Genomic DNA, 19788 nt, shown 5'->3' on the forward strand with positions numbered 1-19788 from the left:
TATTACTTCCTAACATTTCTTCAGTCTCTTTAGGAATCTTAGGTAAATTTGCATTCTGCAAATATTGTTTAACTTTCTCCTCATCAATATCTTCTTTCTTATACAAATGTTTATAAAAGTCATAGATAATTTCTTTTTTCTCTTTGCTGCCATGACAAGTTTTACCTTGGTCATCTATTAACTGCAATATTTTCCTCGACTCTTTCTCCTTTCTTAACTTATATGCTAGCCATCTACCTGGCTTATTTGCATCTTCAAAATAGTTCTGTTTAGCGTTCCTAATTTTCTGTGCCAGTTCTTCTTTATCTATTAAATCCATTTTATGTTTAGCTATATCCAGTTTCAATTTAACGTCTTTTTCTGTGGCATTTTCTGCAGTTCTTTTTCGAGTCTTTTATATTCATCCTCCAAGGCTTTAAAACTTGCCTTTTCCTAATATTCTTTTTTCTTGTATAGTCTATTATCAAGCCTCTGGCATAAGCCTTCATTGTATCCCAAACATTCTGTATTGAGGTGTCTTCTTTTCTGTTTTCTTTAAAGAAAAAGGCCAATTCTTTCTCCATCCATTGTGTGAATTCTTTCTCTTTTAAAATAGTATTATTTAACGTCCATCTCGATCTTTTTTTTTGTCCTTTCCATTTAATTGTCAATGGGTTATGATCCGCCCAAGTGCTTGTTTCAATATTTACTTCTTGAACGCTAGACATTAAGTCTATTGAAATCCAAATCATATCAAGTCTGGACCATGATAAATGTCTATTTGAGTAGAAAGTGTATTGCTTAAGTTTAGCATTTCTTTCTCTCCACATGTCTTTTAAAGTTAATTCCTCTGTCATTTTAAAAAAGATTTAGGAAGAGTTTTTCTATTATACTTTGCTGTTGTTGCAGTATAATCAAGTTTATTGTCCACAATTCCATTGAAGTCTCCCATCATAATTATATTAACATAGTACAATCCAGCCATCTTAATATGTAATTTTTATAAAATTCTTCCTGTTTATCATTCGGGCATAGATTGCAGTCAAAAGTATCTTTCTATTATTGTCCATTATTTCCACCATTAACATTCTCCCATCTTCATCTGCATAAATCAGTTTTGCTGGGATAGCCTCTTTAATATATAAGACCACCCCTCTTTTCTTACATTGAGTCAAAGAGGTAAACAATTCCTAATTTTGGTTGTAATAACAATTGTTCATGTTGCTTTTTAATATGTACTTCTTGTAGACAAATTATATCAAATTTTAGTTTCCTTAATTTATGGAAAATCTTCCTTCTCTTGGCAGCTGAATTCAGTCCGTTTATATTCATTGTAATCAGTTTTTTTCTCTTCCATGATTATATTTTGTATTTAGATTTAACCACTCTCGTGGGTCTTGATTCACGCTGGTCTTTAATATCCACTTGTCCCCCTACTGCACCTTCTTCTTTTCCAATCTCCATTTGTTCCTCTTGGGATTCAGTTAATGGAGCCTCCTTTTCTGCCTCTCCTTCTCTCTCTCCAAAACTTCTGCATAGAACAGTTCTGCTTCCTCAATTGAATCAATTCTATGTCTCTGTTCCTGCCACGTAAACATCAATCCTTCTGGGACCAGCCATCTGTAAGTCACCTCCTTTTTCAATAACATTTTGGTCAAGAATCGATATTCTCTTCTCATCTCTCTCACTCTTCTAGGTATTTGTTTTAAAACCAAAATTTCTTTACCTTTGTGTTTCAATATCTTCACTCTTGCCACTTGTAATATTTGTGTCTTCATGGATTTTTTAGTAAATCTAATATGGACTTCTCTAGGCAGGTTATTTCTCATCGCATATCTTGTAAAAACTCGATATATCTCATCTATTCCATCCATCATCTTCTCTTGTGTTATCTCCAACGCATCCGCCAAGATTCCTACCATTATCGCAGCCAAATCTTGTCCTTTTTCTTCTTCTATGTTTTGGAATCTAAGATAGAATTCTGATCTATCCAACTCCCACCTCAACATCCCACTTTTTTCTTGTTCAACCACTGTTAGTCTATTATCAATATTTCCAATCTTCTCCTCTCTTCGTTTGCCCCCTTCTTCGACTTTTTGAAGTCTCTCCTCATATTTTGTCATCATCTGTTGAATACTTTCCACTTTTTCCTCCATCCTCCCTGTTCTTTGTTCAATGGTATCTATTTTTACCTTAAGATCTTGTATTCCTTGCATAATCATCTGGAAAGATACTCTTTCTTGTTCTTTTTCTTTATCTTGCTTTAACATTGTCTGGATTGAACGCTGTCCAGATGGTGGAGAGGCAGAGGTAGACGCAGAGGCACCCGAAGGTATAAGTTTCTTACTCATTTTAAATGGTTCCAGCTCTTCGAGTTCTTTCAAATTTTAATCCAAAAAAAAAGTAGCTAATTATAATCCAAAATGAAAAGGCCAATAATAAAAAAAGAATCAATAATGGGAAAAAAAAGAAGAAAAACCTAAAAAGAAAAAAAAAAAAAATTCTTCAAATTCTTCCTGACCTTAATCCAATTAAAAAGAAAAAATAATAATCCACAAAGGAGAGTAAAAAAAAAAAAAAGAAAGAATAAAAACCCAGTAATAATAATAATAAACAAGGTCAAAGCCAAAAAGAAGGAAAAGAGAAAAAAGAGAGAAAAACAAAACAAAAAACAAGAAGAATAAATTTCTTCAAAATCCCCACCTTAATCCAGGAAAAAAAAAGAAATCTCAATTGAAGAAAAAAAAGAAATAGTCCATTGATATACATTAAAAAGAAAAGCAAAATCCAAATAGAAAGGAGAAAAATAAAATAAAAATAAAAATAAAATTCAGAGGCTTCCTTTGAAAATAAATCAAACTTAAAAAATAAAAACCTTGATGCTGGTGGAGGGGGTGGCGGAACTAAAGAAAAAAATTAAAAAAAAGGAAAGTAAACAGCAATACACTGCACTCTATTTAATTGTCCAAGGCTCTAATTATAACTCCCTTCTCTTTCCCACAAGCTTCAAAGCAAAGCCATAAATATCCAGAAAGACACCTGTAATAATATTCTACAAGCGCTTTCCTCTATCTTATCAGAAGATGTCCTTGAGAAGAGTTCTTGTCTTTTCACAGTTCAAGTAGAATATTTCCAAGCCTCTAGTTGGCAGTGTTACAAAGTTTCTTAGTTCTCACTTTCCCCCCTCCTCTCTGAACAGCATAGAAAAAAAAAGAAAAGCCGGCAAGCAATACACAAGCCTATAAAAGCGAATAAAAAAAATAAAAATAAACAAACGGAGCCTCTAGCCTAAAAAGAAAAATCCAAAGGAAGAATAAAACATATAAATATAAAAAGGAACAGTCCAGTTATCCAGTAAATAGCAATAAAGTCCAGAAGCCAAGAAAAAAAAAACAAATAGAATTCTCTCTTTGACGTCTCCCTTAAAAAAACGCCGCTTGGTCGATTTTGTCAAGAAAAAAAAATCACACAGGTTTCTTCTAATAATCAGAGCGAACTTTCAAGACTCAAAAAATTAAATAAAAAAAAAAGTTTCTCACCCAACCGACAGACTCTCTCTCAGACCCGTTCTTTCTGGAGCCGCCCGACTTCAGCAGCATGGGGCTGCCTCTCCGCCGCCAGCAAGAAGAGCTTCACCCGGGTCTTCCAGGGATTTTGCGATATCCCCGGAGTCCTCAGGGTACGCTCTTCACGATAGCTGTCTCTACGGGACAGCATAGGTCCATTTGGACCGGCTGATAACGGAGATATCGGCTGCAATCGAGGAGCTCGATTGCATACCGTATCGTCACGGCGCAAGCTCCTCCCATCTCCGGGTCTCCCTTTTTGAAGATGGGGATGACTGTGGCTTGTGACCATAGGTTAGACAAGGAACTGGTCCTGAAAGATTTTTCAAAGATTATGCTTAGAGGTTTGGCTATGGCAGTGGATAACTTTTTTAAGAAATAGGCACATATTCCATCCGGTCCAATAGATAGGGATGGTTTTAGATTGCGTAGTGCTTTTTCAACATTGTCTTCTGTAAAATCGATATGTATTAGATCACTGTAGTTATCTGTGGTTCGGCTAGGAAATGCTGGGCATGATCCATTGCTGTTTACAAATACTGAGCCAAAAACTGTGTTAAAGATGTTGGCTTTAATGGTGTCGTCGTTGCAGTCTTTACCATTAGGTCCTATCAGGGGCGGGATGGACCTTGAATCTTTTAGTTTGTTGTTTACAAAATTGTAAAAAGCATTGGTGGAATTGGTGCTTAGAAGGTTTTCCTCTTGTTTAATGTGATAATTGGTGCATTCGGTCTTTATTCGGTGGCATAAATTTTTGTATCGGCTTTTGAAATTGGCAACGTGACCAGATTTGTTTTTTCCGCCAGAGTGATCTCTTTTTGGATTGAAGTTTCCTTATTGTTATGGGCAATCTGTTTTTTTTGTTTTGTTTTGGGAGTAGTTGTTGGTACATATAGTTTGATGACTCTACATTCATGCATGATTAGATGAAAGTGAAGTTTAGCAATTTTAGAACTAGGTTGGATAGAGACAAAATTCAGAAAACATCTTAGGGAACATTCTCCTGCACTCATAGCCTAACCGTAACCTTATCTGCTCTACCTTTGTCATGAGTTTATCTTGTGGCAACAGCTGAATCTAAGTAATCACCCAATGTTAACAGTTCCTAGAACGTCATGAAATAAAATTGCGTTTGAGTCTTGGCCTCAGCTACTTCAGCCAAATGTTGTGAGCGCACAGCGAGAGGAATGGACACATGAGTCAACATCAGTATTGGTGACCCCAGTCAGCGGCTCATGAGCAGTGATATCTCAGCAGGATGACATGTATTGATTTCCTTATTTGACTACAGAGTTAAATATCAATATTCCTGTCTAGTTTTCTAAAACTGGGGTGATAAAAAAACAAGAATAAAAAGATGCTGATAAAAAGAAATCCAATAATTGAACTGAAATTGCCCGAGTCCAACCATTGGTCTACTGATCTGATAAATATTTTTCAGCAACCTTCATGTAGTAGAATTAACCTGGAAATTCTTATCCTTGATCTGAAGGCCAATGATGACAAAGGGTAGGAAGAAGCATAAGGTCTTTTAACACATAGGTAAACCTACAATCAGTTTCAATTCATCCCGCATGCTAATACATCAGACAGAAAGATGCACAGCAGTGGGATACATAATGAACATTAACATCTGACTTTCTCCCATTGGGGGGAAAAAAAGGAAAGGTGGGAGTTTGTACCTTTTGTGCCCCATACTTGGAAAATCAATTATTTCTAATCTCACTCATCAGTCATTTCCTTAATTGTAATTCTGCGTAGGTCACTGTTCCACTTTGTTTTCATAGAGAGAGGCATATAGTAAACACAACATATGAAACACAGCAGAGATTGTTGGAAAGTGTTTGAGCAGATGTCTGTTTAGTGATGATAACATGTTTGCTTTCATATTTCTAAAGTAAGTGCTTGACATGTGGTCCTTTTTCAAAGGGGTATCTGTGTGGCAGCTGCCTTCTTGTGTTTGCTTATGTAAATAAAGCAAGAGGACTTGGAGGGAATATTCTGCAGGCATTTATTTAACTGTTTTTTAAGAATAATATATGCGGGTTGACCTTAAAAGCACTTTGTATTTTTCAACCATTCCCAAGCAGAGGAACAAGAAAGAGCCAAGAATGGGTTAGTGCAGGGGTGTCACAGTCAATTTCATTGAGGACCGCAGCAGGGTTATGTATGACCTCAGGGCCAGGTGGGCAAGGCCAGGGTTGGCATGGCCAACTCAAAATCACTCATGTCAGGGGCAATTGTGGTGGCTCGGGCAGGGTGAGGGGATCCATTGTCTCCAGCGGAGGAAGGCGAGATCAGGGAGAGCTCTGTTTTTGGGCTCCATTTTCAATTGCAATGGCCTCCTGCAGCCCTCTGCCAGCAAAAATGGAGCTCCCAACCTCCATTTTCGCTGGCAGAGGCACCATGGGCCAGTCCTTTGCTGTTTCCAGGGTAGCTCTGGCCAGCTCTAAGCACCCATGTGGTGGATCCAGCCTGTAGGCCTTGAGTTTGGCACCACTGAGTTAATGAAGTTTATATCTGCACTAAAAAAAACAAAAACCTGTGGCAGAAGAAAATTGAGAGAGTTGGGTGAGATATAAGGATAGGTCCTTCCAAAAGGCAGTAGTCAAAACTCTTTTCAACATTTCACAGACTGGGGCATTTCAGGCAACTATATCTAGCCTCTTTATTTCTCAGTCTGTTGCAGTTCTGATTTGTGGATATACTGGTAAGAAAGGGTGAAGGAAACAAATTCTTAGAAAAAATGGAAACGCATCTATTTCATTGGAAAGCTGTAATTAGACACAGAGTAAAGAAATCTTTTTTATTTCAATTTGTTTTAAAGATTCTGCAGAGTTATGTGATCCATCAGGAAGACCTTTCTATATCACTCCATCCATCGCAATCAACAATTCTTCATTCAGGAAGAATCCAGTTTTAAAAAGGATTAAGGCAAACTTATTCTACGGTAAATCCCACTGTATATATACCAGTATTTAGAAAAATGCTTACTAGGAAAGTAGTCATAATACATTCAGTGGAACAGTTTTACAAATAAATTGTGTATGATGCTCACAGATTCCAAATTTTGAAGTCTTTTAGAAACAAAACAGTTAGAAGACGTTGTACCTGTGGTGTTACTGAGCATTAAGCTGCTTTGTACCTTAAAGGAGATTTGATTGAAATAAACTTCAGATAGCAAGATCTAATATAGCAAATGTGTCTTCTTTCAATCTAGTAGGAGCTCTTTATCTTTAATATAAAGGATCTTGGGATTTTTCTTCTTTTGATTCTTTTTGAACAACACGTCTTTTTTTTCACTCTGCTCCAATGTATTGCCACTCACAGTAATTTTCAAGATAACTTGTTTCATTCTGAAGTCCTCATGATTTGACATTAATTTCATATTATTACATGAATATTCTTTCTTTTGATAATTACAGGAAAGGAACTTGTGCACGTACAACTTGTTTGTATGAGGAAAAAAAATGACATTTGCAAAGTTTCCAATCTCATGTCATATGTAATATATACATTTCATATATATATATTCAAAGTACCAGAGGCCCTTTTTATGAAGTGGTACCCTCAAACCCTCACAGTACGCAGTGGTTGCTAAGAGAAGATCCTTTATTTGGTTTAGAGGTACCTATTACCTGCCACAGCATTTTTTTACTTTCATTTCTTCTTGGAAATGGTACTTTTTCTTTCTTTTCTTCATAGCATAGAATATCTTTTACAGATCAGCAGTCTCATTTTCCCCCCTTTTTCCTCAACTGCTTGAGCCAAAACCAATCAAGAAGCCATGCTTGTTTTGTATTTGGCACTGTTAACCAAAACTTAGTTTGAAGTCTAGTTCAAGGATGAGGGAATTGATCCAGGATAAAATGCTTATTTGAAATAAAGTTATGTCCTGTGGCAACATACTGCCAAAAAAAAAAAAAAAAAGTTGACTGAAACAAGATGAGGTATATTTTAACGTTTTCCCTCCTGGTGTACATGAAAATGTTAGTCCTGTATATAATCTCTGGGAGGCAGATGGAACACTGAGAAAATGGTAGTGGGGAAATAGTAGAACTTGGTAAAATAAAGATAGTGCCTAAAAACACAATCTTTGAAGATCTAAAGCCAGGCATAAACTTACACAGACCACCAAGAAGATGAAAATAAACAGTTCTGGTTCTACTGGTACTTTTGGCTATGTCCGGAATTGCCATTGGATAAGCCACCATACCTAATATGTGAATTAAAGGTCATTTCTGTGGGCTAAAGAGTCTCCAGATCCTGATTCTTCAATTAGTTCTTTGGCCAACAAATCTTCCTCGCTCCTTACAAAGTGCTGAAAATAAAACAGAACTAATTGAAAATAATGGATTGTTCTCATGAATTCATGTTGGAATTTTCCTTCCCTTCCCTTCCCCTCCCTTCCTCTCTTTTTTACTTTTAAAATAAAATCAAGAATAAAAAAACCTCATTACCACTGAAAAGAATAGAAAATTGAAAATATGTTTGCCATAATTAAGCATGCAATTAAATAAATACACTATTAATTTAAACATAAATTATTCAAATAAGTCCATCTAAGTAATTGCAAGTACACTGTTCCCGGACTTCCCTCTATATAAATTAGAAAAGGTCATGTATGCATGTTTTTGTTTATTGGTTTCTGTTACATACCAGACCTTTGTAAACTGTTCTTTTTAAAATGAAAAACTGAATCAATTATTGGCTACCTTTTTAATCCTTTCCAGATTTTTGTACTAAATGTATGAATCTAAAATGGCTTACGTGGGATTGCAAAAATAATGGATAAACTGATTTCAGTGTAGAATTTTACAGCAGTGGAGTAGCATCATAGAAAGGACTAGAAACCTCTGCCATTGGTCATTGTTTCAGAGATATTTTCTTACATAAACAGATAAACAGAATGATCAGAGGGTGAGAACAAAAAGGCAGTGGGAACAGGAGCGACTTCTAACTTCCTGCCAGTTTCCACATTGAGTTCCCTTGTGGGAATCTGGCAGGAACCATCAGAAATCTTCCCTTCCCTCCCCTCCCCTCCCCTCCCCTCCCGTTCCCTTCATAGCAGACAAGTACCAGCTGCAGTTGATTGGGGGAATGAATGAGGGATTGCGAGACTGGCTGGGAAACTGTCATGGAATATTGAAGATGAAGTTTACATGGCCACACAGTGTAACCATAGCCAGTAACACTGAAGCTGTAGCAACTTTCCTAAATTTCATTCTTTCAAGAATCATGGGTCAGATACATACTCCACATACTAAAAACCTATCTCCTACCGATATATATCTGAATAGTGTTTTAAGTTATGTGCATTCATTTCTAAACCATACATATAACTCCTTATATTAATTAATATCTACAAATGTTCATATCCCTGAATCTTTGGTTGCATCAGTATTTATTCCTTCAGCAATCAATTGGTGTAAGAGTTTTCTGTGTCTAACATAGAATTTGAAGGAAGACAGAGAAAATATACGTTGCTGAATTTATTTTTAAGGATTTAAACGTGGATTGGGATGTTGATATGTTGCCAGTTCCCAGTGATTCCAGGTGTATTTTTGAACCATTAAGATGTACTGTACTTTGTGAAAACAATTATCTCCCTTTTTAATAAAGCTTTTATGATTCCCAAATAAATTCCTGTAACTGCATTAATGTTTCCAAGTTCTTATATTTCAGTACATGAACTAAAACACCCCTTGTGTGTGTTAATATTAAGTGTATTAAAATGATGATTGAGGTAGGCAGAGAGTAAGGATCTATCAACAATTCCATCGTGTCTTTGATCTTGTTAATATGTTATGGATTTTTAAAAATAAATTTCAGGCTATTTTTAATTAGAATTGTTATTCTTTAACCAGGGGTGGGATTCAAATTTTTAACAACCGGTTCTATGGGCGTGGCTTAGGTGGTGGGTGTGGCTTGGTGGTCATGTTACTGGCTGGGCATGGCCAACTCAATATCACTCACATTGAGGCACGCATCTCCTCTCCTGGCCTCTCATGATTGTGCGGATGCTGCAACAGTCGTAAGTGTGAAAAATGGTCATAAGTCACTTTTTTCAGTGCCACTGTAACTTTGAATGGTCACTCCACACAAGCAAAGTACCAGTAAAGGAGGAGAAAAAAACTCCAGAGAAGTTCCTGAGACAGGAAGTCTAGTCCTGCCAAGAATGTAATAAGGGTTAATAGAGAGGCACTATCTGTAAGCAACACCAGAATGTTTCCTTCCTGCCTTCCTTACAGGATTAGGCCAGTAATTTCTTCTAACAACCGGTTCTCTGAACTGCTTAGAATGTTAACAACTGGTTCTAGCAAATAGGTGCGAACTGGTAGAATCCCACCCCTGCTTTTAACCCCTTTGCTTTTCATACTGTATGTACTAAACTCTTCTTTTTAAACAGATTTGGGACTACTTTATTAAAAGTAATCCCCAAATGATCCTAGAACACCAACAGAGAAAGTTTTTTTTTTAAAGAAATAAATTATACTTCCTTGAATATGTTCATGAACAACTTATAAAAGAGAATTCCATTGCAAATATGCAGAAAGACAAGCCTATGCTTAATATGATAGGATGAGCAGGAATTATTACTGATTTAATATTAGAATAAAAAAAAAAAACCTTTGAGACACATATTAAATTCAACCAACGCTTCAGTAGAAGATTTTTCTCACTTCATTTGTACCATAATGAACATGTTTTATCTGTACTTAGTGCAGTTTTATATTATTTTACAAAATTTATGATCTGTTTTATTTCTTTTTTTTATTGTAAACCACTTTGATGCACTTCAGCATTGTATAAATATATTAAATAGTAAAAAATGTCAGATAAATTACGCCTTCATTTATTTCATTGTTAACATTGATTATCATCAGGATTTTAGAAGACTTCCCTTTCCTGCCTTCTGCTGTAAGAGAAAATAAAATGAATAGTACAATGAACAGTAAAACAATATCCTTTTATGAAAGTAAAGTATTATCTTCCAGTTTCTTATTCTGGAATAAATTCATGGGACATTTAATATGGATATTCAGTTGGTTCCCCTAAGATTTAAACAACTTGGAAAATAAAATAGCTTGACTTTCATAGACTATTGGTACAGGTAGTTTGGATGTTGCACCTAGCATTTATTATATAAAATGAGGAATTTAAAAGGAAAGTCCCACTTGGATCAACAGACTGCCACTCTGATTTTACAAATGCACTTTTGAAAAATTCTGGTATTTTGGTTTTCCTAATTACTAATATAGCTGTAATTTTTTGCACCTATATTCTAGCTCCAAAGAATATTAACCAGTGGAATAATTTGAGTTTGTCTTAAACACATGTGTCAATATCATAAGGCTGTTCAGACAAATGGGAACCCCAATTCAATATATGGTAACTGTTCTGTCTTTAACTATCTGGCTGAATATGAAGACAGTTAGATAAACTCTACAAAGGCTTCCATACAAAGTTTTTTTATTGGATTGTAATAGGCATCCTCAAGGTATAACTCACAGTTATGTTGAGATTCATCTAATGTCCAATCTTTGCATAGTCATCTTCATAGTGTGAAAATATAGTTATCTTCATCCGATAATGATACAGCAAGGGATCCAACACGTTGCTGTGTCCAGGCAAGGAAAGAACAAAGGCTTCCCCCAACCCAACTAGAGGTCAATTCAGTGACCAATCAGGATTACAGATGTGACCACATGACATGAACTACATTTCTCATAAGGCATTACCTACATTTACCATGAGGCATTCCCTTAAGGGGACAGCTCCCAATTCCCAATTAACTATATACTGTCTGACCAGCACAGTAACTCATGATAATTGGGCATCTGGAACTTGGGGCATAGTTTGGTAAATGAAGTAATGAGAAATGTAATTGTGGCTCTGCTGAAGTCTAGGTTTTATTTTTAGTATCGACAGCCTTAATACAACAATGAACTATATTATACTATCTTTACATCTTCCATTTTAAGGGAGATCCCAAATGTCTGAGGCTTCATGAACCAGAAACTTCACTGATTGAAAATTTAATCCCTTGGTTAATTGCAAAAATGGATTAAGGAGCAATGTTCTTGTATGTCAATGTGAACATTCCCTTTCAACTTGAATCAGAGAGGATTTCAAGATATATTGGATAGGCAAGTTTTTAATAGTTTGTGGAGATTGCTAAATGACTGCTAGCTCATTAATTTTCAAGAAGGTCAATAAGACAAAGAGAATAAAGGATGTTTTGTTCAGCAAGACATTGTGGTGCTTGCATCTGACCCCGTACAAAGATACAAAATGAATATAGCCATTTCGTATCCCATATTTGTCAGCCCCCTTTTATACCCTGACATGAACATTGCACTGTTAATATATAAAAAGGAATAATATAAATATATATAAGTAAAACAAATAGATCAGAGACATCCTTTGTGCCAGTGGTGGGATTCAAATAATTTAACAACCTGTTCTCTGCCCTAATGATTTTTTCAAATAACCAGTTCACCAAACTGCTCAGAAAGTTAACAACCAGTTCTCCCAAGCTGGTACAAACTGGCTGAATCCCACCACTGCTTTGTGCCCATTTTTTTACTGCAATTTTGCAACATTTTACCACATTTTATTGTTTTTATATTGTTTCACTCATTACACCTTAAATCATCTATTACAGTTCTGCTGTGTCATGACCTAAACATTTCTTATTTATTGTTTAATAAAAACCAGTGCAATTCCCATTCATCAAAGCAAAATAATTTTCTATGGTCTTTTCCCACTTTAAAGAAGAAAAAGAAAAATGAAAGTTTTTTTTTTTTAAAGAAGAAAATAGTTCTGAACATGCAGCATTTGTACTTGGCAATCCTAAGTATTAGACATTTCCTGACTTGCCTCTCATAACAACCATAACCAATTTACGCAAATAAGAAATGGTGTTATTTGTGCATATATGTGTCAAATCATGCATTTCTGCCGTCTGACTCAAATTTTCTAGAAAGTTCTATTTCAGATTTTGACATAAGTCACTCCGTTTGTTTGCTGTCTTCTACTGTTCCAAGATTTATATTTTTGTAAAAGCCTTTTAGATATGTATTTTTTAATAATTCCAGAGAAGTAGTTTTAATGTGATTTTTAAAGCATTAAATTTTATGAAATTAGATAATAATCAACCCGTAGCATTTTAGTCCTGGGAGCAAATTAAAATACTGGTTATTGAATACATAGACAAACCCTTTGAAATCAATATAACTGTATATAAATGTTCTAAAATACAAACGGATGTCAAACTCGCTGCCTCACATTGCCATCACATGACATTTCATGATGTTTTTCCCATTCACGGAGCTGGTGTGGGAGCGTGGCCTGCACATGGTGCATCCAGCCTGTGGGCTACCAGTTTGACACCCCTATACTAAAATAAGAATATGCAGGGAGTGAACCGTCTCAATGGTTTCTTATTCTTCTTTGCACTCCATACTCTAAGTATGCATACTGTCTCCCAAACTCTGAAGAAAAAGATTGAACAGAGCAAGACATTAGTAATGTGAACTGGAACATGTTTCCCACTGTACAAACAATCTTCCCCAAATTGAAATATAGGTCCAAATAATGAGTAAGAGCTAGAATTAACTTTTTTAAAAAAATTCATCAAAGTTCAACATTGACATCACTTCTCTTCTACAATATTTATGAAATAAATAGTTTTAAGCAGGAAACATAACTAATACATTGGAAATAAATAGGGTGCTTGGCTATTGCTTATGTTATAACACTGGAGGGGATCCAAGTAATTTGGGCCTGCCAGTTTAAACATCATCCATCATGAAATAAAGGAGGAGGGAACTGACTTTTGGTAATTATCCTTTCCACTCTAACTCTTCCTCAGTTGAGGAGGTCCTTGTTCGTTTGAGCTCTGAGCTTATTCATTTTCTTGCAGCTATTTCATTACCCAAACCAGGGGTGGGATTCAAAAGTTTTAACAACAGGTTCTGTGGCCGAGGCTAGGTGGGTGTGGCTAGGTGGGCATGGCCATGTGACTGGGTGGTTGTGGCTTCTTCTTCTTTTTTTGCAGTACCCCCCGTGCTCTACTTTTTTGCCTCCTGGGCCTCAGGGAAGCCTCCTGAGGGGGTGTTTTTGCTCTCAGGAAGCTTCCCTGAGGCCCAGGAAGGTAAAAAAATGGAGCATGGGGGGCCGTGCAGCATACACACACCCCATGCTTCATGTTTTGCCTTCTTGGGCCTCAGGGAAGCCTCTCGGTGGGGCGAGTTTGCTCCCAGAAGGCTTCCCTGAAGCCCAAGAAGGCAAAAAACAGAGCACGGGGTGCCGCACAGCACACTCCACATTCCATTTTTTGGTCTCCTGGGCCTCAGGGAAGCCTCCTGGGTGAAGCAGTAAGACAGCGAGGGGGGATGCTGGCACAGCTGATTGTTGGGAGGAGAAAAATAAAGAAATACTTTAAGGAGTGACTCAATGGTGAAGAATGCAGTCAGCGATGTCGGGTGTCCATGGGATGTCGCGCATGCACGATAAGGACTGATTGGGAGGGGAGGGGCAGGCAGAGAGAGGCAGGACCAGCCAGGGGCATGATTTGTCGGTTCTCCGAACTGCGCAGAATCATAACAACCAGTTCTATAGAACTGGTCCAAACCGGTAGAATCCCATTCCTGACCCAAACTAGGAACATCATCAGTGCATGATAGGACTAGCAGTGATGTTGTTACCTAGTTTGGGTAATGAAACATCTGCAAACAAAAAACAAAAAAAACAAGCAAGCTCAGGAAGCACCAAGGACCTCTCATGTCAACACTATTCTCCTTTATTGGTCTTCTTCCATTTCTGCTCCAGAGAGGGTCCCAATTCTCCAGAAGAGTTTTGAAGAGGTTATAAGGACTACAGGAAGTCACAGGAAATGTTAAGTCACCCTTCCTTCTATCGCTTTTAAATAGTAATTTTTATTAAGAACTACAATTTAAAAAGATAAAAACCTAATACAAACATAAAATAAAAGAATAAAATGGAAAATAGAAATAGATAAGAAAAATAGAAAAGAAAGAAAAAGTAAGAATATACAAAAGAAAATCAATATACAATTATTCCCCTCTCATCACACGTATAATAATAACAATAACAACAACAATAATAATAATAATAATAATAATAATAATAATAAAAATAGTAATAGTAATAATAGTAATAATATTTTATTTGCGGTCACAGACCAAAACACAAGTACAACAAAAGAAGAACATGGGAAAATTAATCATGAACAATTGGCCACCAAAAACTTGACTAAGGTGAATTACAGCGTTCTCCTCTGATGGTTACAGCTCTTTAAAAAAAATTGGAAACCAAAGAAATGATATATGAGGAGCCATCCCCTAGACAACATAAGAAAAAATTACTAACATTGGGTCTAGAAGGGTCTGTTTCAAGGAGAGACGGTAATTTAGATCTGCCTGCGTTATACATAGGGCAATATAAAAGGACATGCTCCACAGTTTCAACCTCAGCTCTGTCACAGGGGCATAGCCGCTCGTTAATCGGGAGCTTCTTAAATCGCCCATCCAGTGCTAAGGGCAAAACATTAAAGCGAGCTAGGGAGAAAGCTCTTCTGTACTTCGGAATGTAAAAATAGGAAGCCATACTCAGTCCGTAATTATTAAATTGGCTGAAGATCAGAGGGGAGCAAGTTTTGTTAGCTCTGGCTCATAGATATTGCAAGTCAATGGGTAGGCCATAATCTCCCAGGGCATCCCCCATAAAACCTAGCAGGTGTAATTTCTTCATCAGTTCCCTCTCCCAACGAGAAAACATCACACGTATAAACAATTGTAGTAATTTAATTATCTCTTAAAATAGAACAAATATGGCATACTTGTTCTATACCATTTCTTTATCTATAAACATATTCTTAAAGCCTCATCATTCAGTTCTGGTCAGCAAAAGTCCATTAAGGATTACAAGAAAAAACAATATACATATTATAAACTTGATCAAATAAACCAACTTTCCTTCCTTTTACTTTCAACAATCTAGATCTTTAATATTTTTAAATAATGTCCTATAATAATATTTTCTTTTTGGCCCTTATCACAAATGTTTCAAAACTATAACAAGTTTTAAAAACACAATATAGGAAATAGTTACCTTTTTGGATCACTCTTCTGGTTTGTTCTTTGTACATCCCTTTTAATTATTAAGACATCAGCTGGTTTCATTTGCATATCCAGTATAGCATCTTTTTCCGTATCATTCTTGCAGCCTGTCATTTTTAAATCCAATTTCAGATAAGTCTCAGTCTTGTCCTGTAAAACTTGTTTCTCTTCCATAATATCTTTTAAACACAGCTGGTCTATAGAGCAAACACTTTCAAAATTAGTTTCTGGTACATTGTTCAAAAATATCCTTCAATATATTCAGAGTTAAGATATTTTGATTCATTCTGTATTATTATCCAACTCTCTGAGGGAAATGGTAGTTAAGGACTGTAAAATATAAATAATACAAATAAATTAGTAAGTCAGATTTAAGTGTTCCTCACCTTTAATTTTAATCTTTAGTTACTACTGGTTCCCTCTACTTTCTAACCTTCTAAGTCCCATTCCATCACAGTTTTTTTTAAAGAATTTAAAACAAAAGCATTTATTTTACCACCAGAAGTATTCTTAAAATGAATTACAAAACCTTATTTCAAATCAATCTGAATTCAAAAGCGAGTTTTTTTAATGTCCTTAAACTTGTTTTTAAAATTTCTTTCACTAAGGATTGAACAAAACTTACCTGGTGCTATAAAATGTATCAACCCAAAAAGTTCCTAATAGCTTAAATGCATTCAACAAGCAATTTCTGAAAATGATTAGAAAGGGAAGTATGAGAACCCAGTGTCTTTTCAAAAGTTACTGAATGCAGTTTGAATGAAAAGAGATTTCCTTCGACTCTCAGAGTATTAAACCTGTCTGTTCCGAGGTCTCCACATTAGAAGCAACTGTATGGAGTGCTTGTGGGCAATCTCAAATCCTCTCCTGGTCTACTTACTGGTTCTTCATTCCACTGCAGTCTTTGACCCAACTGTTAGCAGTTCTTCATTTCTTCCCTAGAAGTCATGCATCCTTGTATCCTGTTGAAAAATGCAGAGAGAGCTACTCATGTATCATATTATTATAATAAAAGAGTATTCCAATTATTCTGATTGCTTGAAAATTATTTTGTTATCTTACGTTGACTTTGTAAAGAATTGCTTCAGCATGGATTATGCACCATAATTATAGATACTGTATAGCCAGAAACCAGATTAATATCCATCCACACAATGTGCTTTGGGCCAACTGAATATACAACACACCTTCGTTAGATTTCTCAATTGCAACCACACCTACCTCTTCAGCTGCTCTAACTTGACAAGACAAAGACCTGCTAAAGGTAATCAAACCCAAAGAATGCAGTGTGGTTATTCAAACTGCCAAATCCAAGATTCCCAGAAAAGAAACTGCAAGATTTTCAGTTATTATTGAGCAAAGTGAATGAGGTATTCAAGAAATCCTATGAATCCTTCATAGGTTTTATAAAAGGATTCTACAACTTAATAATTACACACACACACATATATGGTATGTTTGTCAGACGAACACTATACAGAAGCCTCATGATGGCAGATGAGATTCTGCTGAAACGTTGCTACAATTTTAAAAGCACAACTATAATGACATGGGAAAATACCCGAACAAAGTTGAATACCATACATATAAATACCCGTGAAAGCTTAAGAAAACACACACACACACACACACACACACACACACACACGTGTGTGTGTGTGTGTGTGTGTGTGTGTGTGTGAGATTCGGCTTTGTTCGGGTATTTTCCCACGTCATTATAGTTGTGCTTTTAAAGTTGTAGCAACGTTTCGGCAGAATCTCATCTGCCATCATCAGGCTTCTGTATTGTGTTCATCTGTGATCTGCTGGCAACATTGTGTTTCCTGCATTGGAGGCTTTGAGTGTGGCTTGGCTCCAAGTAAACGGACAGCTATCATTTATCAGGAAGCTAGGTTTCATCTTGGTGCCTGATTGGGGTGTGTTTGAGCTGGAGGTATCAGAGGGAGTCTGTTTGTGCCCAGGTGTTTGCCTGACTTGTGGTGTGGAGATTTTTTTTGTTTGAGAGTGCAGGCTTCTAGATAATTGACAGTCTGGCGGAATTATCTCTTCTATTCATGCTTTCAGGTCTTTTTTCAATCTCTATGGCTTCTCTGATAATTCTGTAGCTGGGGTTTTCTATAGTGGCTAGGGTTTTGGTGCCATTGAAGTCCATGCTATGACCTGTGGCTTTTATGTGTTGGACTAGTGAGGAAGTGTGTTCCAGCTTTTTTACTGCATTTTTGTGTTCATCCAGGCGGGTACTTATTCTTCTATTGGTCTGTCCAATGTATGTGGCAGGGCATGATGCACAGGGGACTTCATATATGCTTTGGTTTTCCAGGTCAATTTTATCTTTGGGGTTTCTTAGGATGGCTGCTATTTTTCTGTCTGTTTTGAAGGCAGTCTTGATGTGATGCCTGTGTAGTATCTTACTGATTTTGTCTGTAGTACCTCTTATGTAGGGCAGGACAGCTGTTCCATAGGTCTGTTCATCTTCTAGGTCTCCATTATGTCTCAGTGTGTTTTTGTGGATCAAGCCAGTGATTTTGCTTTTGTGGAAGCCGTTGGCTGTCAGTATTTTAGTCATTTTCTTTATATGCTGTTGACATTGTCATCTTATAATTTTGAGACCACAATTTTTGCCATTTCTCTAGATCAATCCCATATCCAAAATTCTTCCCCCAAGCAATCATAGTTTCTTTAACTTGTTCTTCTTCTAGTTTAATTTCTAATAAATATCCATATAATTTTTTAATCACCTTTTCATCAGTACCTGTCAAAATCTTATCTAAATCAGTCAGTTTATCATAGAAACCTTCTGTTTTAGAATCTTTGTCATACCTTGAATGTATTTGCGCATATGAAAACCAATTCATCTTTATACCTTGTTTTTCTAATTTTTGCATAGATTTAAGTTCACCCTTTTCATTCAATATCTCACCATATCTAACTGTTCCTTTTTATATATTATAGGATAAGAAAATGCTTCAATAGTCGATAGGCAGACTGGAATTTTCAAATAACATTGCCTTTTAGTCTTCTCCCAGTTTAACCACAGAGACTCCTGTATATGATGTCTTCTAAAATACCCCTGTGTTTTAGTTCCTTTATACCATAGAAAAGCATGCCACCTCAACAACAGATCATGTCCTTCTAATGTCAACAATCTAGTATTTCTTAATGTTATCCATTCCTTAACCCACATCAGATTTGTAGCTTGGTAATACAACTCCCAATTAGGCAAACCAAATCCTCCTCTTATTCTGGCATCTTGCAAAAGTTTTAACTTTATTCTCACTTTCTTACCTTGCCATATATATTTCAACACAATTTTATTTAAATCTTCAAAATAATCTTTTCCAAGCCTAACTGGAATTGTTTGGAACAAATATAAAATTCTGGGTAGTATATTCATCTTGATTGTTGATATTCTCCCTATTAAGGACAGTTGTAAATTTTCCCATTTTGCCAAATCTAGCGCAATCTGCTGCTTAAGTTTGATATAATTATTCTCTTTTAGTGTACTACATCTTGCTGGCAAATGTATCCCCAAGTACTTGATCTTATTCGTGACCTGAATTTTCAGTACATCCACCAGTTCTTCCTTTTGTCTTGATAGCATATTCTTTGTCAAGATCTTTGTTTTAACTTTATTTATTTTCAAACCAGCCACCTTTCCATATACCTCTATCTTTTCTATCAATTTTAATGCTGTTTCTAAAGGGTCTTCTAAAATGAAAACCAGATCATCTGCGAATGCTTGCAACTTGAATTCTTCCTTTTTAATTTTCATCCCTTTTATATCCTTTTATTCTCTAATATTTCTGTTTAACACTTCCAAGGTTAACACAAACAACAAAGGTGATAGTGGGCACCCTTGTCTTGTTCCTTTTCTTATATCAATAGAGTCTGTCAGTTCTCCCTCTATCATTACCTTTGCTGTTTCGTTATGATATATAGCTTCTATTGCTTGAATAATTTTTTTACCAAATCCCATCTGTTCCAGCTGTAATAACATGAATCACCAATTCACATTATCAAATGCCTTCTGTGCATCTAAAAATGTCAAAGCCATTTGCTTTTCAGGGTGTGCCTCGTAGTATTCCAAAGTGTCCAAG

The 19788-nt window shown here is 36.0% G+C and overlaps 1 long non-coding RNA gene across 1 annotated transcript; it reads right to left on the minus strand.

The window, feature by feature from the left end:
• Window positions 1-10209: 10209 nt before the first annotated feature.
• LOC148126143 (uncharacterized) lies at window positions 10210-16846 on the minus strand. Its single transcript, XR_015742880.1, has 5 exons — window positions 16754-16846; window positions 16572-16653; window positions 15684-16021; window positions 11058-13042; window positions 10210-10464 (listed from the first exon to the last, which is right to left on the minus strand). It is a non-coding gene; the product is annotated as an uncharacterized LOC148126143 (long non-coding RNA).
• Window positions 16847-19788: the final 2942 nt, after the last annotated feature.

This window comes from Pseudonaja textilis, chromosome 3 (assembly GCF_049901715.1).
Source record: "Pseudonaja textilis isolate UNSWEBS1 chromosome 3, rPseTex1.2, whole genome shotgun sequence".
NCBI lineage: Eukaryota > Metazoa > Chordata > Lepidosauria > Squamata > Elapidae > Pseudonaja > Pseudonaja textilis.